Here is a 16,697-nt window from a genome sequence, read left to right as displayed (position 1 = left end):
AAAACATAAAAACAAAACTAGAAAGAAAAAACACACAAAGACTTAAAAGTGTTTAACTATGACTCCTATGATGAAGACTTCCAAATCTCTACTCTTAGACCTAATGGGAACTTTTAGATTATACTTTTTCCAAGGGTGGGAACCAAGAAATAGTTATTTTTGTAACCTCAGGTCCTAACACAGTGCTTGCTACCTAGGAGTCTTCAATTTTCTTTCTGTGCATTTGTTTGTATGTTTATTTATTGGCTAAGATTGAAACTCACTGATAAGTTTCAGCTAACCTTTTTAAATCTTTTGCCTGCCATTATTTAAAATTCTACTGGAATCTCACACTCGGTATTTCTAAAGGGAAATCTCCTGTTCTACCCATACTCTGAACCAAAATAGGTTTTCTTTTACTCTCAGCATTCCCACCAGATTTTTTTTAAATTGTGAAGTACTTCAAATACACTGTAAATTAGGGAGACTGATACAATGAACTCCAAAATACCCATCACCCAAACTCAACATGGCTGTTGTTTCATCAGTCTTCTCTCTCCTTTCTCCTTCTTCATCTCTCTCTTCCCTTCGTTCCTGCTGAATTGCTCTATAACAAATACCAATCATTATGTCATGTCATTTTGCTGATACATGCTTTAGCCACATCTCTAAAAGCATGGACATTTGTCCTAAAGGCCTGATTAGGTTTAGGTTCCACTAAGCAATATACTTCTTTTTGTATACTTCATCAGGGATGTAAGTCTTATCCCACGTTTGGTTAGATTAGAGTGGATCGGTGAATTTAGGTGGTGACAGTCATTGTCCATTGTAAAGTTTCCCATTCAGCTTTCAACAAGCAGCTTCATACGTCGATAGTCATTACTGAACTTTATTATTAAGGGTTGTAAAATGTAGGTTTTCTAACTTATGCTCTTTATATTTATTACTTGGAATGTGTTTATAACAGAATTTTACTCTTCAACGAAGTGAAGTTTATACTGTATGACAAGTTTATATAGTAGACAAGATGAATGCTTCAGTTTTTCCATTTAATTGAAAATATTAGTGTATATAATTATAGTTACTTAAAATGGTGCTCATTGCATTTGTTTGTTTATTTATTTATTTTTTCTTGTGTGTGTATTAATATGAGCTCATGGATTGTTTTAGTTCAATGCATTGCGATAAATTCATCATTTTTATTATTTTGATTCTCTACTTTTTAAATCTTTGGTTAACGAGAACCCCTCTGAGTTGACTCATTTTTAAAATTTTACCCCATTTGTCCTTGCTTACTTTGTTTCCTGGTATAGCAAAATGTCTCTGGGTCTCTTTGTCTTTCCTGTTCCAGCTGGATCAGGTTATTTTCTGTCTTGGTTTATTTTAGAGCTAAATGATAGAGAAAACACTCTCTATGTGAAGTGTACACATTGGTATTATGCTTCCATTGCTTCTCCACTTATTAAGTAGGTGAAATTAGAAAATATGTATTTTTGAAAATAAAACAGCTAATAAATTACTAATTCAAATTTAATAGCACAGCATGTTCCTTCATTTTTATTTGATATTTATGCCTTTTCCATTTTTTTACTGAAAGTGCATGTTAGTTTCTATTAATATTAGCATGATTCTTTATTTATATTTTTTATTTTACAAAATTATTCAGGATATTAATATTAGTATTACTTCCAATGATCAGACTAATACATTAGGTTTGTTTTCTTTGCAGCAGAAATTGTATTTTGAACAAATTTTATTAGAGTATTTGGTTAAAACAATATCTAAAGTCATTAGAAGAAAATATTCTTTCAGCGTGTTTATGTCAGTTATTTGGTATAGAGCAAGGATCTTTCCTTTTACTTTATTTTCAAGTTTTTGAGATTGAGATTTTTAATAAAATTTTACATTCTGTATATTAAAAATTATTATCAAAAAAGCAAAATATGTCCAAGTGTATAAGGAGATCTTAGTCTTCCATCCCGTCCCTTCAGCCCTGTTCCCTCTCTTTTCTTAAATAACAATTTTTTTAAAAGATTTATTTATTTAATTTCAGACAGAGAGTATGAGCAGGGGGAAAGACAAAGGGAGAGGGAGAGAATCTCAAGCAGACTCTGCACTGAGTTCAGAGCCCGGTGAGGTCCACTTTCATCACCCTGACTGAAATCATGACCTGAATGGAAACCAAGAGTTGGACACTTGACTGGCTGAGCCACCCAGGTCTCCTGTAAATAACTATTGTTAAGTTAGTTTTTATTTCCTATTCTTGGTGTTTTACTTTCATTTATTTATTTTTATAAATTAAAAATGTACACATATATTTCTATAAGTATATATGTCCATAAGATTACCTGTGTTTTAAGAATGGTAAAATATTACAAATATTGTTCTGTCATTGGCTCTTTCACAAATACAAATATGTACTTGAGATGGTTCCATATTATCATGTAAACGTCTCCCTCTTTTCCTATTACAGACAGATAGTGTTCTGTTGTGTTGGTGAACCAGATCTCTTATGATGCAAACTACTTCTAAACCAAAGATTGAAATAAAATCATCTGCTGTACCAGGAGGTGATAATATACTGTTAAATGCCTAATAAACAACTTAGCAATTAATATCACAAACATTTAAAACTCTTACGGGCTAAAGATTTCTGAGATTCTAACTAAAAATACTATGAATTCATGATTATGATCACATCGTGTCTTTTGTTTCATTAGCATGAATTTAGTGAATAATTTACTACATGCTAGATAATGTGTTAACTCTTGGGATTCAAAAATGAAATAAATATTTAACCTTGGTTAAGCTAACATTTATCCTTGTAGATGTAGGAAGACACTTATTAAGAAATTTAACTATAAATGAAAAGTTTCTTGATGTATGAAGTTCACAAATTGCTGTAGAATTCAGAAACATGGACAGAAGACTAAAATATATATAGTCAGTTGATAGATACTCTGATTAGGATATTTACAAAAGGCTGTGAGCAAAGGAAGGTGTTACTGATTTTCATTAAGGGAGTGGAGATATGACAGTGAGTACTCTATACAAAAGATTTCAGATTTAGACTTGTTAAAATGTATGTAGACTTTTGCATAGGTAAGCTCTATTTAAATACATTTATAAGCTAAGCATCAGGCACCCATCCTGCCCTTGCAACCTCCCTGTTTAAGAGTGCTCTATAGCCCATTGAATGATTTGTCTGAGATCCATTCCCCAAAGGCAATTAATTATGACGTTCACACTTCATGCTTCTTCCAATTCTGACCCTGGCTACTTCTTATTTTCCTGCCCGTAATTCCCTCTCCACATGCACCACTGCTATTACCATAGGCAATTTCTGTATGTAACCAAACTAAAAATACAAAACCAAAAAAGAAAAAAAAGAGAGAGAGAGAGAGAGAGAAATAAATTGGAGGAGGTAAGGACTTAAATCTATATAATAGCTATAACTAACTCATTCCTTAGATAACCATGACAAACCCAAAGTTAATCCTTAGAAACATCTTTGCGAGTTTTGTAGACATTGTCTTATGAAAGATGAATTGTGAGCTTTAAACTATGTTAGCAGAAGGAAAGGATAAAGCCTGTCTGACATGGGTTGGAAAATAATTGAGTTGGAGAAGAAAAAGAAATATATCTATTTTTTAACTGTTAAGGGAAATGAGAATGGAAAGTAGTGAGCACTTCCTACACACTAATATTTTTAAAAATGTATTGACTTGAAGCTTCACAGGAGTAAGAAGGCAGTGTCTCTTCTCCATCACGGTAATCTCAGCGCCCAGCGTGCCAAATGCATGACAGCATGGAAGTGACTCAAAATATTGTTAAATGAATGTGTAAATTATTTACAACACTTCTGATGCAATTATAAAGTACACCCTAGTTGTCTACACTTTAAATATATATATATATATATATATATATATATATATATATAGTGTTTTCACATCTACTTTCCACTCAAAATATTGAATTGCATGCTTTTTGTTGTCATTGAACAAAAACTAGTATTTCTTTACAAAGAGGATGCTTCTGTGCTGCAATTCCAACACAATAATGATGTTACATATTACACAAGAATTGAAAATGCCTACATTCAAAGGTCTGAGTAAAATATTTACTTTGGCTTTCATTATTTTTTTTTCTTCTCTCTAATTTAAACTTTACCAGTAAAAAGAAAAGGTCATCATGACCGAAATAATATTTTCTATTAGTAGCTCTCACACATTAGTAGCTCAACCTTAATCTCATTTTACTACTCTAAGAATCTTATTGAACTTGTTTTTGGCAAGGCAGGGTGGGCCTTTGACATTAGAAATTGTACACTAATGGAATAAATAACTTTTTTGGAAAAACAAAGCAAAGCATGAAATTATATTGGAAATTAGAAGCCAGGTATTCAAACAAAATATTTCTGGCTTCTACACTAGACCCTGGTTATGAAAGTTCTTTAAAACTTTAAAGACAAATAAATAAATAAAATAACCAAACTTCATTTCTATCCAGTAGGCTCAGAATTATGAACTAAAAGAGACTGCCCACTTCTAATAAATTCCATTTACCAATATTCGTCATAACCTACCCTTGATGTGAAATATTAATCACCATGCATATAATTTACTTGGAAGCAAAGATAATAACAAATTCTCTTAAAATACTGTGTTTATTGTGACTGCTGTTATTGGTAAACAGCTGTAATGCACAAAATTTGGGAGAATTGATATACAAGTACTTTCAAGTTTTGTAACAGGTCTCACCTTCCTACATGAACAATGACTGGTTGTGATTTTTCTTTTTCCTTCCATCTTTATTACTTAGATTACCTAGATAACTGTACATTATTTTTAGCATTTCATTAATATATAGCACACACCAGACACAGAGGATAGGAGGCGACAGCCCCAGTGGTAGGTGGACAAGTGCTGGTACCACAGAAGTGATGAAGTTTTGGAATATAGGTGAGGTTTGGTGGGATGAGGTCCGGAGCTAACGATCAAGAAGGAATTCTTCAGATGTCTTTGGTGCAAAATGGTGGTTTTATTAAAGCATGGGGACAGGACCCGTGGGCAGGAAGAGCTGCTGCCCCAGGCCTGTGAGGGTGGCTGATTATATACCTCAGATTGGGAGGGGTTTGGGGATAGCGTCTTCTCTAAGGAATTTTGGAAGCACCTTGAGGACTTTGAGGGGCTGGCTATTGTTGGGAAAAGGTCACATATTACCGTCCAATAAAACCTGAGTCATGAGACCCTTTAGATGGATATCGGTGGGCCATGTGCTTGGGGGGATGATGGCCAACATGTATCTTGAGGGTTTAGAGATAAAAGGAGATTTCTAAAGGAATTTTTATATGTAAAAGTAGACTTACAGGCTCCTGGAGTCGGGCTAAGATTGCCTTCTGGCCCTTAGCAAAGTATGAACATGGAGGCAGTTGAGTCCATAGAGGAATGGTGCTTTGCCTGCTTAAGGACTTGTCAATGTGCTTCCCCAGCCTCATGCCTTGGACTCAGCTAGCCCTGTGTCCCCCATCAAAAGGCACCCTCAGTCTCTTCTCCTCCCCACTACAGAATCTAAGTCTCTCATTTCCTTTTTCGCTAAGATTTGTGTCTAAAAGGTCTATGTAGGGGGTGCCTGGGTGGCTCTGTCGTCTAAACATCTGCCTTTGGCTCAAGTCATGATCCCAGGGTCCTGTGATTCAGCCCTGTAGTAGGGCTCCCTGCTAAGTGGGGAGTCTGCTTCTACTTCTGCTTCTGCCTAATATTCCTTCTGCTTGAGCTCTGTCTCTCAAATAAATAAATATAATCTTAAAAATAAATAAACAAAAGGACTATGTAGAATGTGTTGTCATTGGTTGCCCATGTTCTCAAATAACAATCATTTTCTTAAATAGTTTGGACACAAGTGAGTTCACATAAAGGCATGACTGATACAGGATAATATACCTTCTTCCAAAAAATTTCAAGTATAGCAGTTGAGCCGCTTCAGCATAGTCATGGGTTTTGGGTGTGTTGTTGTTGTTTGGTAAGGATAGCCCATACCTCAGCGTTTCCTTCCTATTACTTTTCATCCTTCTGTGTCCTTATGCTTAGATGTGATTCTCATTGATGAATATGCCTTGATTTTTCAATTTCTTTTCAATTCAGTCTAGTAATTTTTGTTTTTTAGCCGAAGAGTTTATTCAATTTACATTATGATTAGAGAATTGTGTGAGTTTCCAGAATCTTAGTGTTTCCTCTTGAATCTAATCTATACTTTGACCCAGCCTTTACATTCATAATTTCAAACACAGACACAAACACACATTCTTTCTCATTTTTAAAAATTACATTTGATTCCTGTTCCAGGTTGGGTCCTCAAGAACTGAAGACCAAAATGGTATTTTACATGGTAATTAGGTCTTATATTCTTGAAAGAAAGGAGATGGGATCTGCACTGGGCAGCCGAAGAAATAGAGCTGCAGTGCAGGCCCGTTGAAAATTCAGCCAACCTTCATAGGAAACTTTTTTTTTTTTTTTTTTTTTTTAAGTAATCTCTAACCCCATGTGAGCTTCAAACTCAGGACTCAGAGATCAAGAGTCACAGGCTCTTCTGACTGGAGCCAGAGCGAGTATTGCCTGATGGAGGAGCACCCCACAAGGTGCAGGAATGTGAGCCTTTATACTGGCACTTTGCCCAGTCAGCAGCCTCCAGTTAACCTGCAAAGGCTGTAATTTCAGGTGAAGTTGTTCTCTGCAGGTGAGCAGACCTCAGCTGGAGGCCGTCTACTGATCTCATTCCCTACAGGTAGGAAGTAAGTCTTCAGAGAATCTCAGCAAGCCACCTCTGCGTCCACCAAAGAACACCAGCCTCAAAGTCAGTAAACACTATTTGTTGCCTTTACTAAGGAGTATAGCCTGGGGACAATCTTCAGATTGCTCTAAAGAATTGCTCCATGTGTGTTAGCCACAGGGAATTATATATACAAAGGGGGGGAAAGGGCATTTGTGCTTACAAGTAGTTCCCCAAATACTTGTGTGTCACAAAGTATAATTTGCTAGCTGTAAAAATTAAGGTTTACTGATTCCCACATAGAGACGAAAAAGACTTTTAAGTCATCTTAGTACATTATGTTTCTTAGTACATCTTAGTACATTACATTAGGTCATTTCTGGTTATTTAGAAATATTGTTTGCATGCTTCTGCTGATTTTCTGGTTCCTCTTATTTTTGATTTCTCCTTGAAGTCACTTGAGACATCACAGAAGGCGGACATCAATCGCTTACTTTACGCGCTGCAGTTTTAGTGCAAAATTGTGTGCACATCTACATCTATGTGCACCGTCCCTTCTAAAAACTTTGATAGTCTCTTGTTCCTTCATTAGGCATTTTTTTTTTAATTTTAAAACTCATAATCTTACCTCAGTCATTCAATATTTCAATTTTTATAGTATGATTCTGTAATTTATATTTTGCCTTATAAATTGAAGGACTAGTCTTACTATTAATTTGTATTTCTTGAAGCTTCATCTAAGATAACTTTTTGAAGGCCAGGTTTCAAGTATAATTATCCGTTAAGCATGAAGTTAGAAACCAATTTAGGATGATTTCGTTTTGTTTTGGGGGTATTTGGAATGAGAGAATTGGAAAAGCAAATACGGTAGATCAAGACCCTCATCCATAAAAGTGTGGTTTGGAAATTCTCAAAGACTTAGAATTATTTTTAGTTTTATTCAGAAACAAGACTCCATCTAGCGTATATTTCTGCAGCATCTTCTTGCAAGGAAGCTTTTTATCCATTCACATCTATAGAATGATTGCATTAAAGAGGTCCTGATCTCCAACTATGTTGATCTTACTCCTTGGTTCTAGGTTTTGTCTATCATAGAAATTCCTCTGATCTTTTATTACTTTCATCATACACACAAAATCAGACTTTAAAGGATGTACCTGTATTTCTCAACTGCATACAGCATCCTCCTCTGATTTACTATTATAGCTGATCCTTGAGCAATGTGGGGTTAGGGATGCTGATGCCCTTGCAGTAAAAAAAATCCATGTATAACTTTGACTCCCACAAAACTTAACTGCTAATAGCTTACTGTTGATTAGAAGCCTTGCCTATGACAAAAACAGTTGATTAACATATATTTTGCATGCTCTATGTTTTACATGCTGTATTGTTACAATATAGTAATTTAGAGAAAATAAATAGTTAAGAAAATTATGAGAAAATATGTTTATAGTACTGTGTTTAGCAAAAAAAAAAAAATGCATATGAGTAGACCCACACAGTTGAAACTGATGTTCAAGGGTCAACTGTATAATTTTATGAAGTATTCACTGAATAACAAAACATTTGTACGCCAGAACAAAGAGAAACACCGAACAAAGAGATTACACAAAATATAGATTCATGAAGAGAAATGTCAATATGCCTTATCTGCTTCAATCTGTTCCTTATTTGCCAAGATGGTGACAAAAATTAACATTGATAGGAAGGATATCAAAGCTTCCAAACCTTTGAACATAGGAACATGGGAACAATTCCTGTGTTCCAATGATTCTTTACTTCATTGTAAAGTCTGAGTTCCAGAAAAATATCAGTTTAAAAAGTAAATATTGTGGCACACCTGGCAGGTTCAGTTGGTAGAGCTTGGAACTCTTGATCCCAGGGTCCTGAGTTCAAGCCCCACATTGGGTACGGAGCCTACTTAAATTTTTTTTTTTTTTAAAGTGCCTTGATTGTAAATTTTCATGGAGTATTTGTAATTATTTTATGATGATGTTTTAGTCACCTTACAACCGTGGGAATATTACTGAGGAAGTTCAAAATCCTGCCTTTGTCAGTTGTGGGCTGTGTGGCCTATTCATAGTGCATAGTTGCTTTAAGCCTCAGTTGCCTTGTCTATAAAATAAGAAAAAATAAAAATAAAGCCTACTGCCTATTGTTATTCAGCTTCAAAACTGGCAAGATAGGGGATCCCTGGGTGGCGCAGCGGTTTGGCGCCTGCCTTTGGCCCAGGGCGTGATCCTGGAGACCCGGGATCGAGTCCCATGTCGGGCTCCCGGTGCATGGAGCCTGCTTCTCCCTCTGCCTGTGTCTCTGCACCTCTCTCTCTCATTCTGTGACTATCATAAATAAATAAAAAATTAAAAAAAAAAACTGGCAAGATATTCAGACATAAAATATACTCTCTGGAGGAAAGCATGTGCAGGTTCACTGAGAAATGGAATTTGGAGGACAGGGGAACCATAGTCATAAATTGAGTAAGTCATGTCAAGTTTCCACTCACTCATATGAATATGTTTTGAGCAAAGCTTCCATGAGAAGATACAAATTTCAACTGTCCTGCAAGTTTCCTCCCTTAAGAAAGTTTACCTTCCCTAGCACACCATCAGAATTTTACATATTAGTGAAAATTGACATCATAGGTCCACACTTAAATAATGTATCTTCTTTGTTCCTAATCATGTGGTAAGGACAAGTTACACTGTGTGATGATCAGTTAAATCATTATCATTTTATTATGAAAAAACATTCATTTTGGAGATGGGAGCAAGTTGTTTTATTTTATTTTTTTAAGATTTTATTTATTTATTCATGAGAGACCCAGAATAAGACAGAGACACAGGCAGAGGGAGGAGCAGGCTCCTGGGACTCCAGCTGATGACTCGGGATCACGCCCCGAGCCAAAGGCAGACACTCAATCGCTGAACACTCAGGTGTCTGATCAAATTGTTTTATATTATGATGTTTATCCTAATTTTTATAGTCCTCAATCAGGGTTTATTTATCAGGAAAATAAAATGTATAACATTTGCAAGTATATCACAAAAATTAATATGTTTTTAGGTGCAAGTTATTTTATCATTACTCTATCATAGACATAAGTGACAGGTATTTAAAAGTATTAAAGACAGTAAACTAATGTCTAGAAAATAATTTAAGCTCTAACTTCCCTTGGAATAAAAATAACTTATCGTGCCTCAGTCTTACGTTAATAGATTCACACCTGCAGATGGTCTGAGATGGAAATGATTTATTCAATGGCAATATTATTTTACTGCCATTGTATCCGGAATAATAATAGGCACTGTTAGTTATGGAAGCTTTGCTTTTTCTTCTTTCTTTTGAAATTCACACACACACACACACACACACACACACCAAGAAAAATTGATTTTAGTAGTTTCTGCAAAGACACGTGATTAAAGGGAACCATGGGCAAGACAGGGGCAAGTCAGAGCCACTGGCGTGTGAAGGAACTGGGGGAAGGCCAGGCGCCGCAGGGTGACCCAGACTCCACAGGGTGTCCCAGGCCTGCAGGGTGTCCCAAGCCCCGCAGGGTGACCCAGCCTCCACAGGGTGTCCCAGGCCCAAACGGTGTTCCAGGCCCACAGGGTGTCCCAGGCCCCGCAGGGTGTCCCAGGCCCCACAGGGTGTCCCAGCCAGCAGAGTGTCCCAGGCCCGCAGGGTGTCCCAGACCCACAGGGTGTCCCAGGTCCTGCAGGGTGTCCCAGGCCCATAGAGTGTCCCAGGCCCCACAGGTGTCCTAGGCCCGCAGGGTGTCCCAGGGCAGGGAGGGGAGTGTGCAGGGGCAGGTGGGGTCCCTGGAAGGCGCCACAGGTCCCACCAGCCCCTGCCCCTGCCTAGGGGCCCTGCGAGGAACACGGGGAGCCAGCCTCCCAACACAGGTCTCAGTATTTTTATTTGCATGGTAAGGTCTGCAACCCCAGCTCTCCTAACTGCTCCCCCACCAGCTGCCATCCCCCCCGCCCCCTTCAGCCACAGCCACAGATCACCATCAGCTCCTTTGTAGGCGATTTCAAGCTGTTTTCTAGAATATGTCAAATGGGGATCAAATAGACCACATGGAAGCTGAGGTTGGGGCCTGCTTAGAATGTGAGGCTTCTGTCTTAGGCTCCTCCACGATCCCAGGGGGGTGGGGGGGCTGGAGTGAAGCTCATCCTCTGCAAGGCCCAGCATTACAGCTGTAGCAGGGATGTGTTGCATGTGGAATCTGCAGTCTAACTGGCAACGCCAGTATTCCCTGATTTCACAGGTATCTCAGTTACGGTCAGTGCCCCGAAGAGAGAACATAGGAGCCCTAAACTGAGCCCAGGTTGGGGGGTAGGGATCAGTAGTCCTTGGGGGGGCACCTGGGTGGCTCAGTTGAGCATCTGCCTCTTGCTTTCAGCTCAGGTGGTGACCTCAGGGCCTCGGCCTAGGAGCTCAGCAGGGAGTCTGGTCTCTCCCTCTGTCTACCCCTCTCCTCACCAGGTCCTCCCTTGCTCTCTCAAAATAAATGAATCACTAAAACTAGGTAAATAAATTATGCCTTTTGTTTATTTTATTTTATTATTTTTTATGCCTTTTGTTTAAACACTAGAGATAGTATTCAGTTATAAGTAAGGAAACAATTATTTCATGTTTTCCCATCCTCCGCATTCTTGTTATCACGCAAGTGAATAAGACTGTAATTTTAATACATATAAATGTGATAAGTATTTTATATTTAAAATAGAATTGGAAGACAAACTACACTCCTCTAGGAATCCCCCCAAATTAAAAAGAAAATCTTATTTCTCTGGAATATATCTATTCAGAAATTTAAAAAAAGGAGTAAACTAAACAAACAAACAAAAAAAATTGTCAAAATAAATGTTCCCAAGTCCACATGAAATGTGCGGATGTCCCAGTCAGAGATGAGCGTTGTTGAGATAGCATCTTATAAGGAATGTTGCCGTCCCAAGTTTTGCTTACTCTGAATTACCAATTCTGTTTTGTAAGAATCGTGTGGACTGTTTGGCCTTTGTATCTCTTTGAAAAGAACTTGGAATTTTGCTGATGGGAGAGATAAACATTATCTATGAGGCTCTTGAAAAAATAATCTCTCTTCCTCTCAATTCCATCTCCTGTAAGTCATACGTAATATACTCTCACTAAAGTGTTTGTACAGTTTGTGGAAGAATTTATGAAATCAATACAGCAATTATAATTGACAATACTATTATGCAGTGTAACCTACTAAAAATCTATAATTATAAGCACGCATCCTATTACCTTAAGTACCCTAACAAAAACTCAAAAAAAAAAAAAAAAGATTTGTTTTGATGCTTCAGTACTTGTATTCTAGAATTGAATTTCTAGTATTTTCTCCTTAAGTTGCTTTTATATATCCTCTGCGAGTCTGGTTGAAAGGATAATTTCCTTCCTTGCCAGGTTTAAGTTCTTACCGGTTATTTTTCTTTTGTTATCCACATTTTACCCAACCTCCTCTAATCTTTTTCCCTACTCAGAGCTATCGGCCACACTATCATTTTTCTCATTTGAGGCTTTCTCTATATTTGCAGTGAGTTCTCAGTATTTGCTATAAACTCAAAGTTTTATCAAAATATACTCTTGAAGCCTGCTCTCGCTACAGAAATTTGATTATTCCCTCAATATCCTTTTCAAAATATGAACTGCTAATTTCTCATCAGTCCAGACACGGCTTTCTCTTTTAGTGAGATGTTGGACCTCAGACTGGCCGAGAACTGACCCTACTATACATTATATACAGGATTTCTGCCTTGCGGGAGCCAAGGAATAGCAAATTCCCTTTTACAAGAAGTTTTTTTCACATTGAAGATAAAACCTTTCCTCCTATTGTCAAGAATGAGTATGCGGACTGCTTCCTGTGTTACAGGAAAAAAAAATGTTCTCAGTAGCTATCATTTTTTATCAGGTAATGCAGCTACACATAACTAATGTATTTTGAATAAGTAACTTGTGTTAGTCTGGAAAGTATGGTCTTTATAGACTTTTTTTTTTCTCATAATACTTTCAAATATCCTTCAAGGTAAATAAAACACATGTTCTTCCCATATGATAAGGTAGGGGGATTTCATGCCCCGTGTAAGGTGTGCTAAATTTGCATCGATTCTTAGATACTTCTATTAATAGGAGGACCCCTGGGTCCTCCACTCGTTGCTTAATTATACTTTTCTTTCTTTGTAAAAATTATCCCTGTTTCCTAAAAAGTAGAAACATCAAATCAGAAGAGTTTGAAGAAGGTGATAGTTATAAGGTAATGTTAGCTGACCTACCAGTGAGTTCAAGGAAAGATATGAGGAAAAAGCTATTTAAAATGAATTCATGAGAACAGAAAATGTATTACATTTCCCAATTCTTCCAATTCTTTAGGGAAGATGAAAGCAGATACTCAGTAGTTATATGTCCCATCACAAAATACTAGTAACTAGCATCCATCTACTGCTTATTATTCTTATTTTTTGGCATCATGCTTAGTGCTGTCATTGTGTCATCACAATTTATGCAAACAACTTTTGAAGCACATAATATTATTGCCCCCTTTTTACAAATGAGAAAAGTAAGAGGTAAAGAAATCAAATGCATTTTCCAAGGTCAGAGTAGGCATTCACAAAATAACTCTATTATCACTGACATTAGTTTAGTGATTTCAAAGGAAATGCAAAGAGTTGTAGGTGTTCAGAGTCAGAATTGATTCTGCTAAGGTGATGGAGGAGAGCGAGCTCTATGCAGGAGGTCGCTTTTGAGTCAGACCTTGAAGTATGAGGAGGCTGGAGCTGTAAGTCGGTGAGTGAAAGGAGTTAAAAAATCTGAGCCAGAGGAAGCAGGAACATGACATCCAATTACATATCCACCTGTCATCCCCAAAGTGAATCCTCTAAACCTTTATTTAAAATTTTTAATCTTATAAAAAAGAAGACTCCAGGGAGGAAAAATAAAAACAATTAAAGGTTTCTTGCCTGCATTCTTAAAACTCCCTCATTTCCCTGCTTTAGAATAAATAAATAGAGTTATCTGTTAGTTTGTTTTTTTTTTTCAAAATTTTATTTATATTCAACATAGTTCACACTTAGTGTAATGTTTAAGTTTTGGGGGTAGAATTTACTGATTTATCTGCATACAACAGCCACCTATTACATCAAGTGCCCTCCTTAATACTCATCATCCAATTGTCTCATTCCCCTCCTGACTTCCCCTCCCCCAGCCCTCAGTTTGTTCCCTATAGTTAGAGTCTCTTATGGTTTGCCTCCCTCTTTGTTTTTATCTTATTTTTTTTATTTTTTTAAAATGTTTTATTTATTTATGATACTCACACACAGAGAGAGAGGCAGAGACACAGGTAGAGGGAGAAGCAGGCTCCATGCACCGGGAGCCCGACGTGGGATTCGATCCCGGGTCTCCAGGATCGCGCCCTGGGCCAAAGGCAGGCACTAAACCGCTGTGCCACCCAGGGTTCCCTGTTTTTATCTTATTTTATTTTTCCTGCTCTTCTCTATGTTCATCTGTTTCATTTCTTAAATTCTACACATGACTGAAATAATATGTATTTATCTTTCTCTAACTGACTTATTTTCCTTAGTATAATGCACTCTAGTTCTGAACATCCACATCCTTGCAAATGGCAAGATTTCATTCTTTTTGATGGCTGAGTAATATTCCATGATATATCTCTATCCATATCTATCTATCTATCATCTATCTATCTATCTCTATCATCATCTATCATCTATCCACACCACACACAGACACCACATCTTCTTTGTTCATTTATCACTTTATGGACATTTGCAATCTTCTCATGCTTTGGCTATTAGGGATAGTGCTGCTGTAAACATTGGGATGCATCTGTCCTTTCGAATCACTTAAAATTATTTGCTTTTTAGAGTATTGCATTAAAATTATTCTTCTGGCATTCAGGATTTCCCAGTGCCTTTTGTTTGTTATGGCAATCAAGAAAATAGCTGGAATCAGAACTGTATAAACTTTTTTAAAAGATATATAGAGAGAAAATTAGACACTAATTAAGGTGCATTTTATAAAATATTTGATATATTTCCTAAAAATAAAAAATCTGTCATGTTCTAATTTGAACCATTTGACCCAAAAAATTACTGCACTTAAAGAATTATTCTCACAACCAATCTCTGCTCCTCTTGTCTCTCTGCACACAGCTTTGGGACTTGAAAGCTCTGAAAATAAATAGGGTGTAGTGGGGCTTCAGTCCACCTTTCATACCTTGTCCTGCTCTGTTGTAAAATATGGGAAGGGGACTAGTGAGACCACTGGGAAATCTCCTTGCCCTTCAGCTGATTGAGAGTCTCGTTACTCTAGAATAGGAACAGAGAAAAGACAGATGTCTGTCATTTAATTAGTGCTTTAATAGTTTATCAGTTGTTGATCTGGCCATTGTCTTGTCATCCATGCCAGTTGGCATGGTACCACCAAAATGTCATCTGTCTCATGTGTACCTCATGCAGATTCTTGAAAGAGCTATCATTCTACTATGGCTTAATGTGAGAAATATAGTACAAGCCTATTTCCTTCATTTAGTAGTACCTTTTCTCTAATATCCGCAGTGGGCTTTGCTACTGAAGGTCCCTCTTGGCGAATTTTTCTCTATTATGGAAAATTGTAAGAGCACTCAAATATAGTTACATATATATATATATATATATAGTAATATATATATATACATATGTATAATATGTTATTATATTAGTAATATATAATATATATATTATTATATGACATTATTATATTAATAATACATAGAAATATATTATAACCATATCCATTATTTATAATATCACAATATACTATATTTTAATATATCAATATTTTATATCAATAATTAATAATTCAATTTATTGGTAATTAGTGATTTTAATATTAATATTTAATGATTAATGATTAATATTATATATTTCTATTGTGTCTATTATATATTATAATATAATATGTGATTATATATTTTATATATAATATATTAAGTAGTTATATACATTAAGTTACATATATATTAAGTAGACCATATATATATGTGTGTGTATATATATATATGTTATCCTTGGATAACTCAGTCATCTTTGTTACTCTAAACTATAGGAGTTGAGACTCTTCATCTACAACCCCATCTCTTTTCTTACTATCTCTCCTCAATTCTGTTCACTTTGCTCAGAGGAAGCATGCAGCAATCAAAAGATTTGCTTTCTAGGAACTGTCTGACCAGAGAATAAATGTGAAACACCCTAGATTGCTATAAATATGTGGAGCCTGGAATCAAATATCATCTCCAGGACACCCAATATTTATTACAAGGAGATCAGCAATGTGAGATTCAGGACCTGATTTAGTAAAGACAGCAGATTAGTTGACTTTCAGTAATATTACAGGGCCTGCTAATATAAATGTGGGAAGCCCAGGAAACGAATGATGAAGTGATAAACGTTGCCAAGGTATGCAATACCAGACACTGGCTGGTTGTATCTGATTTTGAAATTTCAAATCTATGTTCCAGTTAATGACTTGCTCTTCAATTCTTTAGGAACTGAGTATTGATTGATGAAAAGAGGCACTTCTACTTTTCTTTAGTCTCTCACCTGAAGCTCCACATCAAAACTGGTAAATGAGCTTCTTATCTAAATTGGACATTATTACAAGTAACCTGTGAATAAAATCCACGTTATTTGTATTTCTAATACATGTGTGGTTTTAAATGCTTATATAAGTGCAGGTGGCTTACTCATTTAAGATTTTTTTTTTTTTAGAATGGTAGAAAAATGCTTCAAGTCATAGTTCAAATGCTATCATCTCACATAGACTCAACTTGCCACTGTCCAGCTACCTTAGGTCCTTTATCATCTCACTGATTTCCTACATCATACAAATTAACATCCATGTTGTATTTATTTACTTACTTACTT

At 36.3% G+C, this 16,697-nt stretch overlaps 1 long non-coding RNA gene across 2 annotated transcripts in view; it reads left to right on the top strand.

The window, feature by feature from the left end:
• Positions 1–6,575: 6,575 nt before the first annotated feature.
• The window catches only part of LOC112656537 (uncharacterized), a 186,237-nt gene continuing 176,115 nt past the window's right edge, over positions 6,576–16,697 (top strand). Inside the window, exon 1 of one of the 2 annotated variants that reach the window (XR_003134392.3) lies at positions 6,576–6,765. This is a non-coding gene — a long non-coding RNA (uncharacterized LOC112656537). Of the gene's footprint in view, positions 6,835–16,697 lie in introns of both variants that reach the window. The other variant, XR_004812558.2, reaches the window with a different exon arrangement.

Source organism: Canis lupus, chromosome 37, assembly GCF_003254725.2.
Source record: "Canis lupus dingo isolate Sandy chromosome 37, ASM325472v2, whole genome shotgun sequence".
Classification (NCBI taxonomy): domain Eukaryota; kingdom Metazoa; phylum Chordata; class Mammalia; order Carnivora; family Canidae; genus Canis; species Canis lupus.
This window is presented reverse-complemented; position numbering and strand designations above follow the sequence as displayed.